Source organism: Lithobates pipiens, unplaced genomic scaffold, assembly GCF_037356315.1.
Source record: "Lithobates pipiens isolate NorthernLeopardFrog02 unplaced genomic scaffold, aLitPip1_a1.2 Scaffold_23, whole genome shotgun sequence".
NCBI classification, from domain to species: domain Eukaryota; kingdom Metazoa; phylum Chordata; class Amphibia; order Anura; family Ranidae; genus Lithobates; species Lithobates pipiens.
Genome location: NW_027507785.1, coordinates 306,367,042 through 306,384,833, shown reverse-complemented (window position 1 = coordinate 306,384,833; position 17,792 = coordinate 306,367,042). Strand labels below are relative to the sequence as shown.

Below are 17,792 nucleotides of genomic sequence, written 5' to 3'. Positions count from 1 at the left end.
CGCTGAAAAAAAAACCCGATCACCGGCGGCCATGAGAGGGACATCAGTCCCTCATACGGCGAGCTGGCGCCAGCTCACCAGTGCCCACCTGCGCCGTGCCAGTGCCGCCCATCAGTGCCCACAGTGCCACCCATCAGTACCCACAATCTGCCTAAACAACACTGCTGCACCTCAGTGCCACATATCAGTGCCCATCAGTGTCATTTACTAGTGCCCATCAGTGCCGCCCATCAGTGTCCATCAGCGCCACCTATCAGAGCCACATATCAGTGCCACCTATCAGTACCCATCAGTCCCATCCATCATTGGTACCCATCAGTGCCACCCATCAGTGCCGCCTTATCTGTGCCCATCAGTGCCGCCTTATCTGTGCCCATCAGTACTGGATTATCTGTCCCCATCAGTGCCACCTTGTCTGTGCTGCCTTAACTGTGCCTATCAGTGCCCACCAGTGCAGCCTATCAGTGCCCACCAGTGCCGCCTATCAGTACCCACCAGTGCCGCCTCATCAGCGCATATCAATGAAGGACAAAAATTACCTGTTTGCTAAATTTTATAACAAACTATTAAACATGATTTTTTATTTTTTTTGCATCTTTTTTTTGTTTGTTTAGCAAAAAAAACTCCCAGCTGTAATTAAATACCACCAAAAGAAAGCTCTATTTTTGGGGAAAAATGATAAACATTTCATTTGGGTACAGTGTAGCATGACCGCGCAATTGTCATTCAAAGTATGGCAGCGCTGAAAGCTGAAAAATGGCTTGGGCAGGAAGGGGCTGAAAGTGCCCTGTAGGCAAGTGATTAAGGCAGCCAGGCTTTTCTTATCTGTTTTGTTTCCATGGTTACCAAAGCTTCTAACTACAGTGGGAGGTGACAAAAGCTGACAACCCCATGATCAGCCAAAATATTATGACCACCCCATGAAAAAAAAAATCTTTTTTGAAAAACAAAAAAATAATAATTTCATTTAGAGAAAGAGAGAGAGAAGAAAGAAAGTGCATTTTTGAAAGAAGGGGTGAGAAAAGGGAAGTGGGCTTATAAAAAGTGGGGGCTGGGCAGGGGTGATTTTGGAGGAGCTAGGTGTGCCGGAGGGCTTTCAAAGCGCTTTGGGTAAAAATGAATGTAAAAAGAGGCATAGAGGAGAGTGACCCTTGCTGGAAGAAAAGCAAAAGCAAAAGCCTACAGCACCTGGTTTTCCCAGGCGGTCTCCCATTCAAGTACTAACCAGGCCCAACCCTGCTTAGCTTCCGAAATTAGACGAGAGCGGGCTCATTCAGGGTGGTGTGGCCGTAGGTAATAACAAGGATCTCTTTCAAGCCTCTTGTACTTGTCACCGGCAGCCTGGCTCTACCTTTTATTAAGTGTTCTTGCATAGCAAGACCACTTACTGTTATTAGTGGGAATGCTTTAGCAGTCCCACTATTGTTATTCATTTTTTAATTTATTAATCGTCATCTTTTTATTATTATTCCGTACGTTTTTTGGCTCTGCGTAACTTTTGCATACTTTCTGCTATTAAAGCCATTCAACTTTTAAAATGTTCAGCTCTTTCAGTTGATGATGGGATGTCTTCAACTTTTTTTCTACTACTTATACTTTTTAAAATATTAAGCTTTGTAACATTTTTTTTAACATTGAAGTCAATGAGAGCATGCTTAAAATACGTAAAATCTTCTTCCGCTGCCAAAAGTTTCAGCTCCTTCATACTTTCACCTACAGATGCCAAACAAACTTTAAAACGTTCACAAAATATTCAGCTATCTTGCTATATCTTTTCAGTCTGATATCTTTTACAGTTTTTGTGAAAAAGCTGTTTAAGTTTAGTGATCATTTCAGAAAATTTCATTAAATTAACCACTAGAGATCCACGCTATAGCCGAATGAAAGCTACAGCGCGGACCTGCTTTGCCGGGACGACGTCTATTGACATCGTCCCGTGCACGAGCGGCCTGCGCTCCCCCTGAGGGGTGCACATGGTGCTCTCTGTAATCTGCGAGTCTATGAGACTCGCTGGATCACAGATCGGAGTAAGGGGTCGATCTTGACCCCTTACTACGTGACCAGCTGTCAGCCAATGACAGCTGATCATGTGATGACAACAGAGACGGTAATGGGCTATTTTTCCTCCTCATGCTGAAAAAAAAAGGCTGATCACTGGCGGCTGTGAGAGGGACATTAGTCCCTCTCACGGCGAGCTGGCGCCAGCTCACCAGTGCCTACCTGATCCCAGTAGAAGTCCACTCGTGACGTAACGCGTAGGAAACCGGAAGTGACGTTCGTACCGTCCACCGATCTGTTTAGCTGTATGTGCCTGCCTATTCGCTCCTGTTTGTGAGTAGTTTTATCTTTACAATAAATCGCTTGTTTTAAATTACTACACCATGGAGGATATCTTTCACTTGTTATTTTGAGCATTGTTTGTCGGCCAAAACCGCAAGGAAGAGCGGCACTGTCAGAAGTCCCAGCCACAGCCTATCTGACCCCCCGGAATTCCCCCTGCAAATTTGTTGTCTTGCTGTATACCTTGCAGCTGTGAGGTAATTATTTAGGAATACCAGCACTGACACGGGACACCGTTTGGAGGAGAGCTATTTTTGCACATTGCACTTTATGTTTGGTTGTGAAATCACACTCTAAAGTTGCACGATTGGACTGTGTATGGGATACTTTATCGAGATCCACATTTTTGCTGCTATTTTGCTGCTACTCTGTCGCCTCATCAGTGCATATCAATGAAGGACAAAAATTACCTGTTTGCTAAATTTTCTAACAAACTATTAAACATGATTTTTTATTTTTTTTGCATCTTTTTTTGTTTGTTTAGCAAAAAAAAACTCCCAGCTGTAATTAAATACCACCAAAAGAAAGCTCTATTTTTGGGGAAAAATTATAAACATTTCATTTGGGTACAGTGTAGCATGACCGCGCAATTGTCATTCAAAGTCTGACAGCGCTGAAAGCTGAAAAATAGCTTGGGCAGGAAGGGGCTGAAAGTGCCCTGTAGGCAAGTGGTTAAGGCAGCCAGGCTTTTCTTGTCTGTTTTGTTTCCATGGTTACCAAAGCTTCTAACTACAGTGGGAGGTGACAAAAGCTGACAACCCCATGATCAGCCAAAATATTATGACCACCTCCTGAAAAAAAAAAATCTTTTTTGAAAAACAAAAAAATAATTTCATTTAGAGAAAGAGAGAGAGAAGAAAGAAAGTGCATTTTTGAAAGAAGGGGTGAGAAAAGGGAAGTGGGCTTATAAAAAGTGGGGGCTGGGCAGGGGTGATTTTGGAGGAGCTAGGTGTGCTGGAGGGTTTGCAGAGCGCTTTGGGTAAAAATGAATGTAAAAAGAGGCATAGAGGAGAGTGACCCTTGCTGGAAGAAAAGCAAAAGCCTACAGCACCTGGTTTTCCCAGGCGGTCTCCCATTCAAGTACTAACCAGGCCTGACCCTGCTTAGCTTCCGAGATTAGACGAGAGCGGGCTCATTCAGGGTGGTGTGGCCATAGGCAATGATAAAGCTCTCTTTCAAGCCTCTTGTACTTGTCACCGGCAGCCTGGCTCTGCCTTTTATTAATAAGCAAGACCACTTACTGTTATTAGTGGGAATGCTTTAGCAGTCCCACTATTGTTATTCATTTTTTTATTTATTAATCATCATCTTTTTATTATTATTCCGTAGGTTTTTTGGCTCTGCGTAACTTCTGCATACTTTCAGCTATTAAAGCCATTCAACTTTTAAAATGTTCAGCTTTTCAGTTGATGATGGGATGTCTTCAACTTTTTTTCTATTATTTATACTTTTCAAAATATTAAGCTTTTTAACATTTTTTTTTTTAACATTGAAGTCAATGAGAGCATGCTTAAAATCTGTAAAATCTTCCTCCGCTGCCAAAAGTTTCAGCTCCTTCATACTTTCACCTACAGACGCCAAACAAACTTTAAAATGTTCACAAAATATTCAGCTATCTGGCTATATCTTTTCAGTTTGATATCTTTTAGAGTTTTTGTGAAAAAGCTGTTTAAGTTTAGTGATCATTTCAGAAAATTTCATTAAATTAACCACTAGAGATCCACGCTATAGCCAAATGACGGCTACAGCACGGACCTGCTTTGCCGGGACTACGTCTATTGACGTCGTCCTGTGCACGAGCGGTCTGCACGCCCCCTGAGGGGCACACGCGGCGCTTTCTGTGATCAGCGATTCTATGTGACTCGCTGGATCACAGATTGGAGTAAGGGGTCGATCCCGACCCCTTACCATGTGACCAGCTGTCAGCCAATGACAGCTGATCGTGTGATGACAACAGAGCCGGTAATGGGCTATTTTTCCTCCTCACGCTGAAAAAAAAAGCCGATCACCGGCGGCCGTGAGAGGGACATCAGTCCCGATCATGGCGAGCTGGCGCCAGCTCGCCAGTGCCCACCTGCCCCCTGCCAGTGCCATCTATCAGTGCCCACAGTGCCACCCATCAGTGCCCTTAGTGCCCACAATCTGCCTCAACAACACTGCTGCACCTCAGTGCCACATATCATTGCCCATTAGTGTCATTTACCAGTGCCCATCAGTGCCGCCGATCAGTGTCCATCAGTGTCCATCAGTGCCACCTATCAGTACCCATCAGTCCCATCCATCATTGGTACCCATCAGTGGTACCCATCAGTGCCGTCTTATCTGTGCCCATCACTATTGCATTATCTGTCCCCATCAGTGCCACCTTATCTGTGCTGCCTTAACTGTGCCTATCAGTGCCCACCAGTGCCGCCTATCCGTACCCACCAGTTCCTGCCTCATCAGTGCATATCAATGAAGGACAAAAATTATAACAAACTATTAAACATGATTTTGTTTTGTTTTTTGCATCTTTTTTTGTTTGTTTAGCAAAAAAAACTCCCAGCTGTAATTAAATACCACCAAAAGAAAGCTCTATTTTTGGGGAAAAATGATAAACATTTCATTTGGGTACAGTGTAGCATGACCGCGCAATTGTCATTCAAAGTATGACAGCGCTGAAAGCTGAAAAATCAGCTCTTTCAGTTGATGATGGGATGTCTTCAACTTTTTTTCTACTATTTATACTTTTTAAAATATTAAGCTTTGTAACATTTTTTTTAACATTGAAGTCAATGAGAGCATGCTTAAAATAGTAAAATCTTCTTCCGCTGCCAAAAGTTTCAGCTCCTTCATACTTTTACCTACAGACGCCAAACAAACTTTAAAACGTTCACAAAATATTCAACTATCTTGCTATATCTTTTCAGTTTGATATCTTTTACAGTTTTTGTGAAAAAGCTGTTTAAGTTTAGTGATCATTTCAGAAAATTTCATTAAATTAACCACTAGAGATCCGCGCTATAGCCGAATGAAAGCTACAGCGCGGACCTGCTTTGCCGGGACGACGTCTATTGACATCGTCCCGTGCACGAGCGGCCTGCGCTCCCCCTGAGGGGTGCACATGGTGCTCTCTGTGATCAGCGAGTCTATGAGACTCGCTGGATCACAGATCGGAGTAAGGGGTCGATCTTGACCCCTTACTACGTGACCAGCTGTCAGCCAATGACAGCTGATCATGTGACGACAACAGAGACGGTAATGGGCTATTTTTCCTCCTCATGCTGAAAAAAAAGGCTGATCACTGGCGGCCGTGAGAGGGACATTAGTCCCTCTCATGGCGAGCTGGCGCCAGCTCACCAGTGCCTACCTGCCCCATGCCGGTGCCACCCATCAGTGCCCACAGTGCCACCCATCAGTGCCCACAATCTGCCTCAACAACACTGCTGCACCTCAGTGCCACATATCAATGCCCATCAGTGTCATTTACCAGTGCCCACCAGTGCCGCCCATCAGTGCCACCTATCAGAGCCACGTATCAGTACCACCTATCAGTACCCATCAGTCCCATCCTTCATTGGTACCCATCAGTGGTACCCATCAGTGCCACCCATCAGTGCCACCTTATCTGTGCCCATCAGTGCCTCCTTATCTGTGCCCTTCAGTACTGCATTATCTGTCCCCATCAGTGCCACCTTATCTGTGCTGCCTTAACTGTGCCTATCAGTGCCCACCAGTGCCGCCTATCCGTACCCACCAGTGCCGCCTCATCAGCGCATATCAATGAAGGCCAAAAATTACCTGTTTGCAAAATTTTATAACAAACTATTAAACATGATTTTGTTTTTTTTTTCCATCTTTTTTTGTTTGTTTAGCAAAAAAAACTCCCAGCTGTAATTAAATACCACCAAAAGAATGCTCTATTTTGGGGAAAAAAATGATAAACATTTCATTTGGGTACAGTGTAGCATGACCGCGCAATTGTCATTCAAAGTATGGCAGCGCTGAAAGCTGAAAAATGGCTTGGGCAGGAAGGGGCTGAAAGTGCCCTGTAGGCAAGTGATTAAGGCAGCCAGGCTTTTCTTATCTGTTTTGTTTCCATGGTTACCAAAGCTTCTAACTACAGTGGGAGGTGACAAAAGCTGACAACCCCATGATCAGCCAAAATATTATGACCACCCCATGAAAAAAAAAATCTTTTTTGAAAAACAAAAAAATAATAATTTCATTTAGAGAAAGAGAGAGAGAAGAAAGAAAGTGCATTTTTGAAAGAAGGGGTGAGAAAAGGGAAGTGGGCTTATAAAAAGTGGGGGCTGGGCAGGGGTGATTTTGGAGGAGCTAGGTGTGCCGGAGGGCTTTCAAAGCGCTTTGGGTAAAAATGAATGTAAAAAGAGGCATAGAGGAGAGTGACCCTTGCTGGAAGAAAAGCAAAAGCAAAAGCAAAAGCCTACAGCACCTGGTTTTCCCAGGCGGTCTCCCATTCAAGTACTAACCAGGCCCAACCCTGCTTAGCTTCCGAAATTAGACGAGAGCGGGCTCATTCAGGGTGGTGTGGCCGTAGGTAATAACAAGGATCTCTTTCAAGCCTCTTGTACTTGTCACCGGCAGCCTGGCTCTACCTTTTATTAAGTGTTCTTGCATAGCGTGCATAGAGTGCCCTGTAGGCAAGTGATTAAGGCAGCCAGGCTTTTCTTATCTGTTTTGTTTCCATGGTTACCAAAGCTTCTAACTACAGTGGGAGGTGACAAAAGCTGACAACCCCATGATCAGCCAAAATATTATGACCACCCCATGAAAAAAAAAATCTTTTTTGAAAAACAAAAAAATAATAATTTCATTTAGAGAAAGAGAGAGAGAAGAAAGAAAGTGCATTTTTGAAAGAAGGGGTGAGAAAAGAGAGGTGGGCTTATAAAAAGTGGGGGCTGGGCAGGGGTGATTTTGGAGGAGCTAGGTGTGCTGGAGGCAGGGCAGGACTTACCATTGGGCTTGACTTGGCTCAAGCCCATGGGCCCCACCCAATAGGGAGCCCCGCAGGCACTGCCGAGATACATAGCCGAGTGTACTCGGTTTGGCTCCACTCACAGTCATGCCCAGCCCCGCCCTATGAGGGACATAATACAGGGGCTGGGTGTGACTGTGAGCCGAGCCGAGTACACTCAGCTACTCTCGGCTCCGCTTGGGACTGCGAGAGGACCCGAGAGCTGGGGCAAGGCTGCAAATGACAAGGCTACACTGACAAGGCTGCAATGACACTGGACAAGGCTGCAGATGGATGGGCAAGGCTGTAGATAGACACTGATAAGGCTACATTGACGGACATCTAAATGTACGTTTTTTTTCCTTAAAATTCCCTCCTAAACTTGGGGTGCATATTATATACGCCGGCGCGTGTTATATGCCGATAAATACGGTAATGTATAGAAGGTAGGGCCCGAAAGTGACTCAAGCCCAGGGGCCCCCACCACCCTAAGTCCTGCCCTGGCGGGAACACTTACTAATTGTACAGCAATGGAACAATAGATTGAAGAATCAGAGGTGCCTTGAGGAGCTGGTCTGTACCCAAATGAGGACGCTTCCTCGAAGAATGGCATTTCCTTGTAATTTCCCTACTTCTCTGGAACCTTTCCCTGACACAAAGCACTGTCCCTGATCCTTTCCCTACACTGTCACTTGCAAAAATGCACACCAAACCCGGGATCCAGTTTAGTTTGCATACTAAACCCCTGTTTTTAACGCATGCCATTAGGCAGGATAATTTGGTTGGTCGCAGGCTGGTCGGTAAGTTGAGCTGGGAATTTTCTTTGGTTTTGTTTGACATGCATCGCCCTTCCATGTGCTCCTTTCTGCAAAGGCCAGTTATGGGTGGGGGCAGTGGCCATTTGTTTGTATTAAAGTGACTCTGCCTGACCCAAGATGGCCACTGAAGTCACATGGGGCGCCAGCTTCCAATCAGATAGCTGACTGATATTGACTGAGAAAACCATAGAGGAACTAGGTTCCTCTTGACATCCTCCCCCATTTGCATTGCTGCTGCAGACAAGCGCCGCTGGCACCTGCAGGGGAGAATATTGACTGCCCCTGCCTATAACTCACTCCCCTAATTACGTGCAATATGGGGATATGTATACTACAAGAGATAGAATATGTTGATGGGGCTTATACAGTGCCTTGCAAAAGTATTCACCCCCCTTGGCTTTTTACCTATTTTGTTACATTACAGCCTTTAGTTCAATGTTTTTGCAATCTGAATTATATGTGAAAAATCAGAACACAATAGTCTAAGTTGGTGATATAAAATGAGAAAAATATATACATAAAAATATATACATAAAACTATTTTTCAGAAATAAAAAAACTGATAATTGGCATGTGCGTATGTATTCATCTCCTTTGTTATGAAGCCCATAAAAAGCTCTGGTGAATTACCTTCAGAAGTCACATAATTAGCGAAATGATGTCCACCTGTGTACAATCTAAGTGTCACATGATCTGTCATTACATATACACACCTTTTTGAAAGGCCCCAGAGGCTGCAACACCTAAGCAAGAGGCGCCACTAACCAAACACTGCCATGAAGACCAAGGAACTCTCCAAACAAGTAAGGGACAATGTTGTTGAGAAGTACAAGTCAGGGTTGGTTATAAAAAAATATCTAAATCGTTGATGATCCCTAGGAGCTCCATCAAATCTATCATAACCAAATGGAAAGAATGGGGCACAATAACAAACCTGCCAAGAGACGGCCGCACACCAAAACTCACAGACCGGGCAAGGAGGGCATTAATCAGAGAGGCAGCACAGAGACCTAAGGTAACCCTGGAGGAGCTGCAGAGTTCCACAGCAGAGACTGGAATATCTGCACATAGGATGACAATAAGCCGTACGCTCCATAGAGTTGGGCTTTATGGCAGAGTGGCCAGAAGAAAGCCATTACTTTCAGCAAAAAACAAAATGGCATGCTTTGAGTTTGCGAAAAAGCATGTGGGAGACTCCCAAAATGTATGGAGGAAAGTGCTCTGGTCTGATGAGACTAAAATTTAACTTTTTGGCCATCAAAGAAAACGCTATGTCTGGCGCAAACCCAACACATCACATCACTCAAAGAACACCATCCCTGCAGTGCAAAATGGTGGTGGCAGCATCATGCTGTGGGGATGTTTTTCAGCAGTCGGGTCAGAGTTGAGGGAAAGATGGATGGTGCTAAATAAAGAAATGTTCTTGAGCAAAACCTGTACCACTCTGTGTGTGATTTGAGGCTAGGATGGAGGTTCACCTTCCAGCAGGACAATGACTCCAAACACACTGCTAAAGTAACACTTGAGTGGTTTAAGGGGAAACATGTAAATGTGTTGGAATGGCCAAGTCAAAGCCCAGACCTCAATCCAATAGAAAATCTGTGGTCAGACTTAAAGATTGCTGTCCACAAGCACAAACCATCCAACTTGAAGGAGCTGGAGCAGTTTTGCAAGGAGCAATGGGCAAAAGTCCCAGTGGTAAGATGTGGCAAGCTCATAGAGACTTACCCAAAGCGACTTGGAGCTGCGATAGCCGCAAAAGGTGGCTCTACAAAGTATTGACTTTAAGGGGGTGAATAGTTATGCACATTTACTTTTTCTGTTATTTTGTCCTATTTGTTTTTTGCTTCACAATAAAAGAGAGGAAAAAAAAAACATCTTCAAAGTTGTGGGGATGTTCTGTAAACTAACCACTTCAGCCCCGGGCGATTTTACCCCCTTCCTTACCAGAGCACTTTTTGCGATTCGGCACTTTAACTGACAATTGCGCAGTCTTGTGACGTTGCACCCAAACAAAATTGACATCATTTTTTTCCCACAAATAGAGCTTTCTTTTGGTGGTATTTAATCACCTCTGTGGTTTTTATTTTTTGCGCTATAAACAAAAGAAGAGCGTCAATTTTGAAAAAAACACAATATTTTTTACTTTTTGCTATAATAAATATCCCAATTAAAAAAAAATAATTATAATTTTCCCTCAGTTTAGGCCAATAAGTATTCTTCTACATATTTTTGGTAAAAAAATCACAATAAGCGTATATAGATTGGTTTGCGCAGAAGTTATAGCATCTACAATATAGGGGATATATTTATGACTTTTTTTTTTTTACTAGTAATGGGGGCGATCTGCAATTTTTTTCATGACATTGTGACGGACATATCGGACACTTTTGACACATTTTTGGGACCATTCACGTTTACACAGCGATCTGTGCTATAAAATTGCACTGATTACTGTGTAAATGTGACTGGCAGGGAAGGGGTTAACACCAGGGGGCGCTGCAGGGGTTACTATGTTCCCTATGGGAGTGATTCCAACTGTGGGGGGAGGGGACTCACAAGGGGAGGAGACCGATTGGTGTTCCTCTGTACTGGGAACACACCATCGGTCTCCTCTCCACTGACAGGACGTGGATCTGTGTGTTTGCATACACAGATCCACGGTCCTGCTGTGTTCCCGGGCAATCGCGGCCACCGGGCACGAGCTCCGGGTCCGGAGCTACGCCGTGGGTGCGTGCACGCCCCCTAGGCGGCCGGGAATGGGAGGACCTCATATGACGCCCACCCAGGATGGGGGATCCCATCTGTGGGCGTCATATGACTATGAGTGGGTAGGGACGTGGTTAAATGATGCAAATCCTCAAACAATCCATGTTAATTGCAGGTTGTGAGGCAACAAAACACAAAAAATGCCAAGGGGGTGAATCCTTTTCACCAAGGCACTGTAGTAACCTCTGTGCAAGGATGTGGTTAAAGGCTAGTTAAGGCTAATCTGTCAGATGTGAAGACAATGTTGTTTCCTTTCAATGCTGGAAGAATTTGGCTTGTATTTGAATTTATTGCTGTCAGTTGCTATTGTTCAGCTTGAAGAGAATCCACTGAGAAAGCATCAGCTTGATACAGTAAAATTAATGTAGCATTGACGACCTGTCTCATCCTTAAACTTAGAAATACAAGTTATTTATATGCCTGCTTGTCTGTTCTTGTAAATAACATCAAGAGTAGTGATGCCCGATGTTCTCATCCGGTCACCAGTGCAAGTGACAAACATTCTGTCATCAGCATCCATTCAAATGAAGTAGCTGAAATAATAGCAGATTGCATTATAAAAAGGTCACACAAATAACACTGGGACCCCTCATTTAAACTATCCACAATTTAATACATAGTCAGTCTACATTAAAACCTGTATATAAGGACGGGTCAAAAAGTGAAAAAGTTAAAGGCTCAGTCTATGACCCCGGTAGGGCTGAGGGGGCGGAGTGATATTGAAATTAAAACCAAACACATTAAAGTGGTTGTAAACCCTTACAATACACTTTGACCTACAGGTAAGCCTAGATTAAGGCTTACCTGTAGGTCCAAGAATAATTCTCCTAAACCTACATGGTTTAGGAGATATTTGCCGAAAGACAGGCAACGCTGTCTACGGCGCACTGAGCGCACCATGGTCAATGGCGATATGCAGCTAGTGGCGGCTCCCGTACGCATGTGCGGGAGTGACGTCATCGCGGCGGAGCAGCGAGACCCACAGAGAAGATGGATGCTCCGGACTACAGGGGACAGCGGTGACTTCGCTGGCTCCTGTGTCAGGTAAGTGACACATAATGGGCTGCTATGCGATGCATAGTAGTCCATTATGCTTTACGTTTGCAGGGAATGAAAGAGGAAGTAAACTCATCAGGGTTTACTTCCTCTTTAACCCTCATAAATAATACAATATGACACAAATTATCTTAATTGGAGTAATATGGCCACAGCTTTTAACCACCCGAGAAACGATCTGAGAGTGCCAACGACTGGATCAAAGAGTAGAGCTGCTTTGATCTCCTCTATGGCCTTGGAAGACCGGATCGACGTCATGACGTCACTTCCAATTCAGGGTGAAAGTAAACAAGTTTTTTTTTTAAGTAAAAGATCAATATTTTTGGGGGGGAAGCTTTTTCTTTTAAAATTAAAGAGATTTGGGGTATTTTTGACCCCAGATCTCTTCATAAAGATGACCTGTCATCCCTTATTTCTATTAAAAGGGATATTTACATTCCTTGTAATAGGAATAAAAGTGATAAAAAGTGATAAAAGTGATAAAAAAAAATTAAAGAGACAGTGTGATAATAAAAAATAAAATAAATAAGAAGTAAAAAAATGAAAGCTCCGCCATCCCTCCATGCTCGCACACAGAAGCGAACGCATGTAAACGGTGTTCGTACCACATGTGTGAAGCATTACCGCCAACGTTAGAGCGAGAGCAAAAATTCTAGTGCAAGACTTACCCTGTAATTCTGAACAGGTAACAATTAAAGGACTTTAAAATGTGGAAGAATAGTGCCCCAGCCTTGGCATCAGTGAGAGGAATAATGCCCAATCATTGGTAATGGGAGGTATTGTATCCCATCATTGGTGTCAGTAGGAAGAATAGTGCCTCATCGTTGGTGTCAGTGGGAGAAATAATGCCCAATCGACAGTGATAGTGTCAGAAACCATGAAATCAGACCGAGACAGAAGTACAGTTATATCACACTTGTTTTATAATAAAAGTAAAAAGAACAAACGTAGTCAAAGCAAAGCCAAAGTTCAGTAACCGAAACAGATAGTCAGCCAAGCAGAAGTCAGGGATCAAAGTAGTGGAACAGCAAGCAGGATCTGGAACCAGATGAGATGTCAGTAAAGCCAATCTTTAAACAGGAATGCAGGGGATAGTCTCTTGTGATGTGACCAAGGACAAAGACAGAGCTCCTCTGGACTGGACGGCTTAAGTAGGCAGGACTGACGAGCAGGATCATCAACAGCTGGATAACTGTGGAGAGAGATGGGAGCTGGCAATTAGCTGACAGCTGAGCGGCCAGCTCAGAGAAGGAAGGGCTGAGCCCAGCTCTGACAAATCGTGAAAATCGAGAAATAATGCCCAATCGTTTGTGATAGTGGGAGGAATAGTGTCTTGTATCAGTGAGAGGAACAGTGCCCCAAAGGCCAGATAAAGACAAGCAAAGAGACACATCCGGCTACTGGGCCGCAATTTGGAGACCACTGGCCTATAAAGTAAGTCCTTAATATCTTGCATGTGAACAATGTAAGTTCTCAAACATCTTGTGCATAAGCAATATGTACCTTCATATAACTCTAAAAAGCAGTTCACCACGATATGTCATTGACCGCCATGGCACAGGAAGGTTAATACGTTTCCAAACATCAATGTTGACTGTGGGATATTCCTCCTGGAACATAATTCCTTACCCTGGAGTGGGACCAAATCCTGGTATTCCTCAAAACCGTAGAAAGAACTGGAGCAATGTCAATGACTAATTTTGAGATTCTGCTTATTTAAAAAATAAATCTTAAAACCATTGAAAGCACTCACACACATGCTTATAGTGCATGCCAGCACTATGTTTAATTGCTCAATATCCCCTACTGGGCAACTACTCAGGCTGAGTCCAATGGTGGGAGTTGAGACTGAGAAAATCTTCCAGGAATATATACAGTATAAATATATATATATACTGTACCTGGTATAGGCAGTATATATTTATTGATTTAATGCTTTTATTTTTTTAACTCTACATTATTTTATAAATTGTAAACATGTATAATTTTAACTAGGCTGTGTTGTGTCTGGTCACCTAAAAAAACAATCCCAGTCACTTCATATTTTCTATACCCCCCCCCCCCCCCCCCCATCTTGACTGCTTGACTGTCCCTGGCCTGTCTCTTTCATTCTTTTTTCTTTCTTTGAATTGGATTTCTTTCAATCATGGAGGCTCAACATTACATATGGGTATTGTCTAGGGCAGTCTGTATGCAATTGATGCCTGTTTAGTTACACCCATACCTCCACACTTGGTCATCCACACATCAAGGTAATTTAATATTTGCATAGCCTATCCTAAGAGATAGAGATGAGCTGGGTTCGGGTTCAGAATTTGGTCCGAATCCAGTTCATCTGAACCCTTGGAAAACTGTGACATGATAACATCCCTGCCAACCCAAGGAGCTACATCCGGACAGACAGCAAACTCCCTGGCAGGGATGCTGGTGACATAATCGACCTAATATGATTGTCTATGTGGCCATGTTAGGTCAATGATGTCATGAGCACCCTGGGCTCTTCGTAAACTGTGGAAAATCTCCCACTTGTGAACTAGTACCCACAGAGTCAGGGAGATCACACCCTAGAGGGTGGGTCAGAGACTAACAGCCATGTTAGATAACTCTTAAGACTTTGGTTTCTTCTTGGAACCAACAGGCACTGTCATCTCATCTTCCTCTCTTCCCAGGTGATTGTTACAGGGTGGGAGCCAGAGCACACCTCATGCTCCACCAGTCCCCATATCTCCCTGCAGACAAGTAATGCATTAATTCCATAATCACTTGTTTGCAGAACCCATCTTACTTTATACAATGCAGGAGGCAACCGCTTTGTACATGTTGCGAGGCCTTGTCACTATACAGGCCTGGTTCATAGGTGGACCCTGTGCTGCAATATGAGTATCCAGCAGCGACATGAGGGACATAAGGTGCACTTGTCCTCCCATCCCAAGAGGGGAACGGACACCAGCCACAGTCACCCACTTTTATTTGAGACAGGCCACCATCCCGAGTAGTGTGCGGCCTTGAATGTTAAAGTGTGCATATCTGCAGATGTACTTCTTTTAACAAATTACACAGTACAACAATTCTGTGCAGCCCAAGGCTGCTCAACCAGAAGGATTGCATGGCTTGGCTACCATATTGAGGTCCTCTGGATACACCAGAGTTACGCCACTTGTATTAGTAAGAGTAACCGACAATCTCTTGCTTAAATAAAGTTCCTTTTTACTGTAAAGTTCAGGTTCTTCACATACAAATCACACTACTCTTCATTCACATGAACACTGCATCCACTTAATACTATGCTCTGCTGATTGATACTTAAAATTTGAGTCAAGACAGTCCTCTTGACCTGGAGGCTTGCTTGGGGAAAGGCGCATACGGATTTCATCAACTGCTCCTCCCCCCTCTTTTTATTCTAGGAGGCACTCCCGGTCTCCTTGTTTTTTCTTTGTGTTTTTCCACAAAGAAGATATTAAATAATAGTCATCAAGATAGTAAATGCTTTGTTAAAGTGTTTGTAGAGCCACTTTTTTATTCTATGGTTCCCTCTATTAGATAACATAATGCTCCCCAGTGTATGTGATTTAAAAAAATATGTGGCCTAATACCTTATTTCTAAGCGCCGCTCGGCATTCACGTGACTGCCCACTGATCTCCTCTCCCGATCTAATAGCTGCAGGGGGAGGGGCTGGGTAACCCCCACTGACTTCAGCTGGGAGGAAGAGAGGAGTGGAGTAGACCAGCGGGCAGTTACGTGAGCATCAAGCATTGCTCTGAAATAAGGTATTAGACAGCATATTTTTATAAATCACATATACTTGGGAGCATCATGTTATCTAGCAGAGGGAACTATAAAGCGATAACACAGTTATTTTTACAGCAGGAGGGGTGATCTAGAGCTGACAGGCCGGGGGGGGGGGGGGAAGAGAGAGGACAGAGGAGACACGTAAACTGATCATGGTGCCAGGGCTCAGCAGCCCTGATAAACCATGGTCAGTTTACAGGGGGAGGGCAGAACCAGGAACATCAGTCAGTTATTTAAGGTGATCCAGGGGGCCAAATTACACAGTACAAGCACTGTGCTGTGTAACATGCTTTAAAGGAACAGTATCCTTTTTTTCTTTTTTTTTTAGGGTAACAAACACTTTAATGGTCCTTACAGGTCAACAAGTATACAGAATTGCAGGGGATGCATTACTTATTGGGTAGAATCAGCCCCCCCCCCCCTCCACCCACTCAGAAAACAGTTTACCTCTACGGGAGTTGACATGCTGTAATGAGTTCAGTTTCACATTGTCACTGCTTAAGGACCACCCCACATACATATACTGTGGCAGGGCAGCCCTTTAGCGCAAAGCAGAAACATGGATCTCTGTTTTCCTTTAGTCAAAGCACTCCCCCTACAGTTAGAGACACATAAGGAACACATTTGCTGTTTTGTGATGTTGACCCTTCCCTGCCAGTGTCATTTATACAGTGCTTTTTTTTAGCACTGGTCCCTGTATTGTTTGTTGTCACTGGTCCCCAAAAATAGCCACTTAGTGTCAGATTTGTCCGCCAAAATGTCGCAGTCCTACTAAAAATAGCTGATCTCCGCCATTACTAGTAACAAATAAAAAAAAGTCCCTAAATCTATCCCATAGTTTGTAGACGCTATAACTTTTGTGCAAACCAATCAATATACACTTGTTTGGGAATATGTAGCAGAATACATATTGGCCTAAATTTATGAAGAAATTAGATAGTTTACATTTTTTTATTGTATGTGTTTTATAGCAGAAAGTAAAAAAAAAATATTGGTTTTCTTTTCAAAATTGTCGGTCTTTTTTTGTTTATATATAAAAATAAAAACCGCAGAGGTGATCAAAGAAAGGGTGTAGCATCAGCACAAAAGATGATAGATAATATATATGTAAAGAAATATATATATATATATATAATATATTATATAATATATAATATAGATATATATAGATATGCTTACCCCGCCTACCACTGTGTAAGTGATTTCACAACACCTCAACAAAATAGTATAAATCAGTGTAGGGCAGCAAAAATAGATACAGTACATAATAAATAAATACAATATCAATACATTGTGAATTTGAAATTAATTGCACCCAAAAACAGTTAATGAATAAATAAATCTGTAAAAAGTCTTCTGTAAATTAATTCTTTAAGTTCCTCTGTGAATTTAATATAATCCTTCAATGTATCCAGTGCTTTATCATAAAACAATGTGACAATGGTGGCAATGTGACAAGGTGATCAAATACCACCAAAAGAAAGCTCTATTTGTGGGACAAAATGGACATACATTTTATTTGGGTACAGTGTCTCACGACCGCGCAATTGTCAGTTAAAGTAAAAAAAAAAATGGCCTGGTTGGGAAGGGGGAAAAACCTTCTGAGGCTGAAGTGGTTAATGTGTGTTATTCAAATTCTCTGTATGACTGCAACATTTTTAAATTAAAAAAATTAAAATAAAAACATATTAATTGGCATGCCGGTGAGGGATTCAAGGAGAAACCAAGGAAGGCAAAATATAAGCAGATGATTAAACTTCAGCTTTAACTACTTCTGGCCCTCTAAGCCCCTGGTGCCCAACCTAAGGCCCGAGGGCCACGTGTGGCCCTTTGCTGTTTGAAGTGTGGCCCTTGGGCCCCAGCAGTCAGCACTGAAAGCATTGATTTTTAAAGGGTTCCTTTACTGTAGTAAAATCCAGTGATTTCCCTGTCAAAAGATTTTATTTAATACATGTAAGGTGATAACAGAAAAAATAATAAATTACAAAATGATAGTTGAGTTGAAGCTCAAAATTATGGTGGTATATATTCATACTTAATTAGTATGGTGTAACCATAAATT

General features: G+C 43.0%; 3 pseudogenes; all 3 read right to left on the bottom strand.

Annotated features, from left to right (window-relative positions):
• Window positions 1–1,176: 1,176 nt before the first annotated feature.
• Window positions 1,177–1,295, bottom strand: LOC143929059 (5S ribosomal RNA; annotated as a pseudogene).
• A 2,084-nt stretch (window positions 1,296–3,379) lies between these two features.
• On the bottom strand, window positions 3,380–3,498 carry LOC143929108 (5S ribosomal RNA; annotated as a pseudogene).
• A 3,265-nt stretch (window positions 3,499–6,763) lies between these two features.
• On the bottom strand, window positions 6,764–6,882 carry LOC143929048 (5S ribosomal RNA; annotated as a pseudogene).
• Between the last annotated feature and the right edge of the window lie 10,910 nt (window positions 6,883–17,792).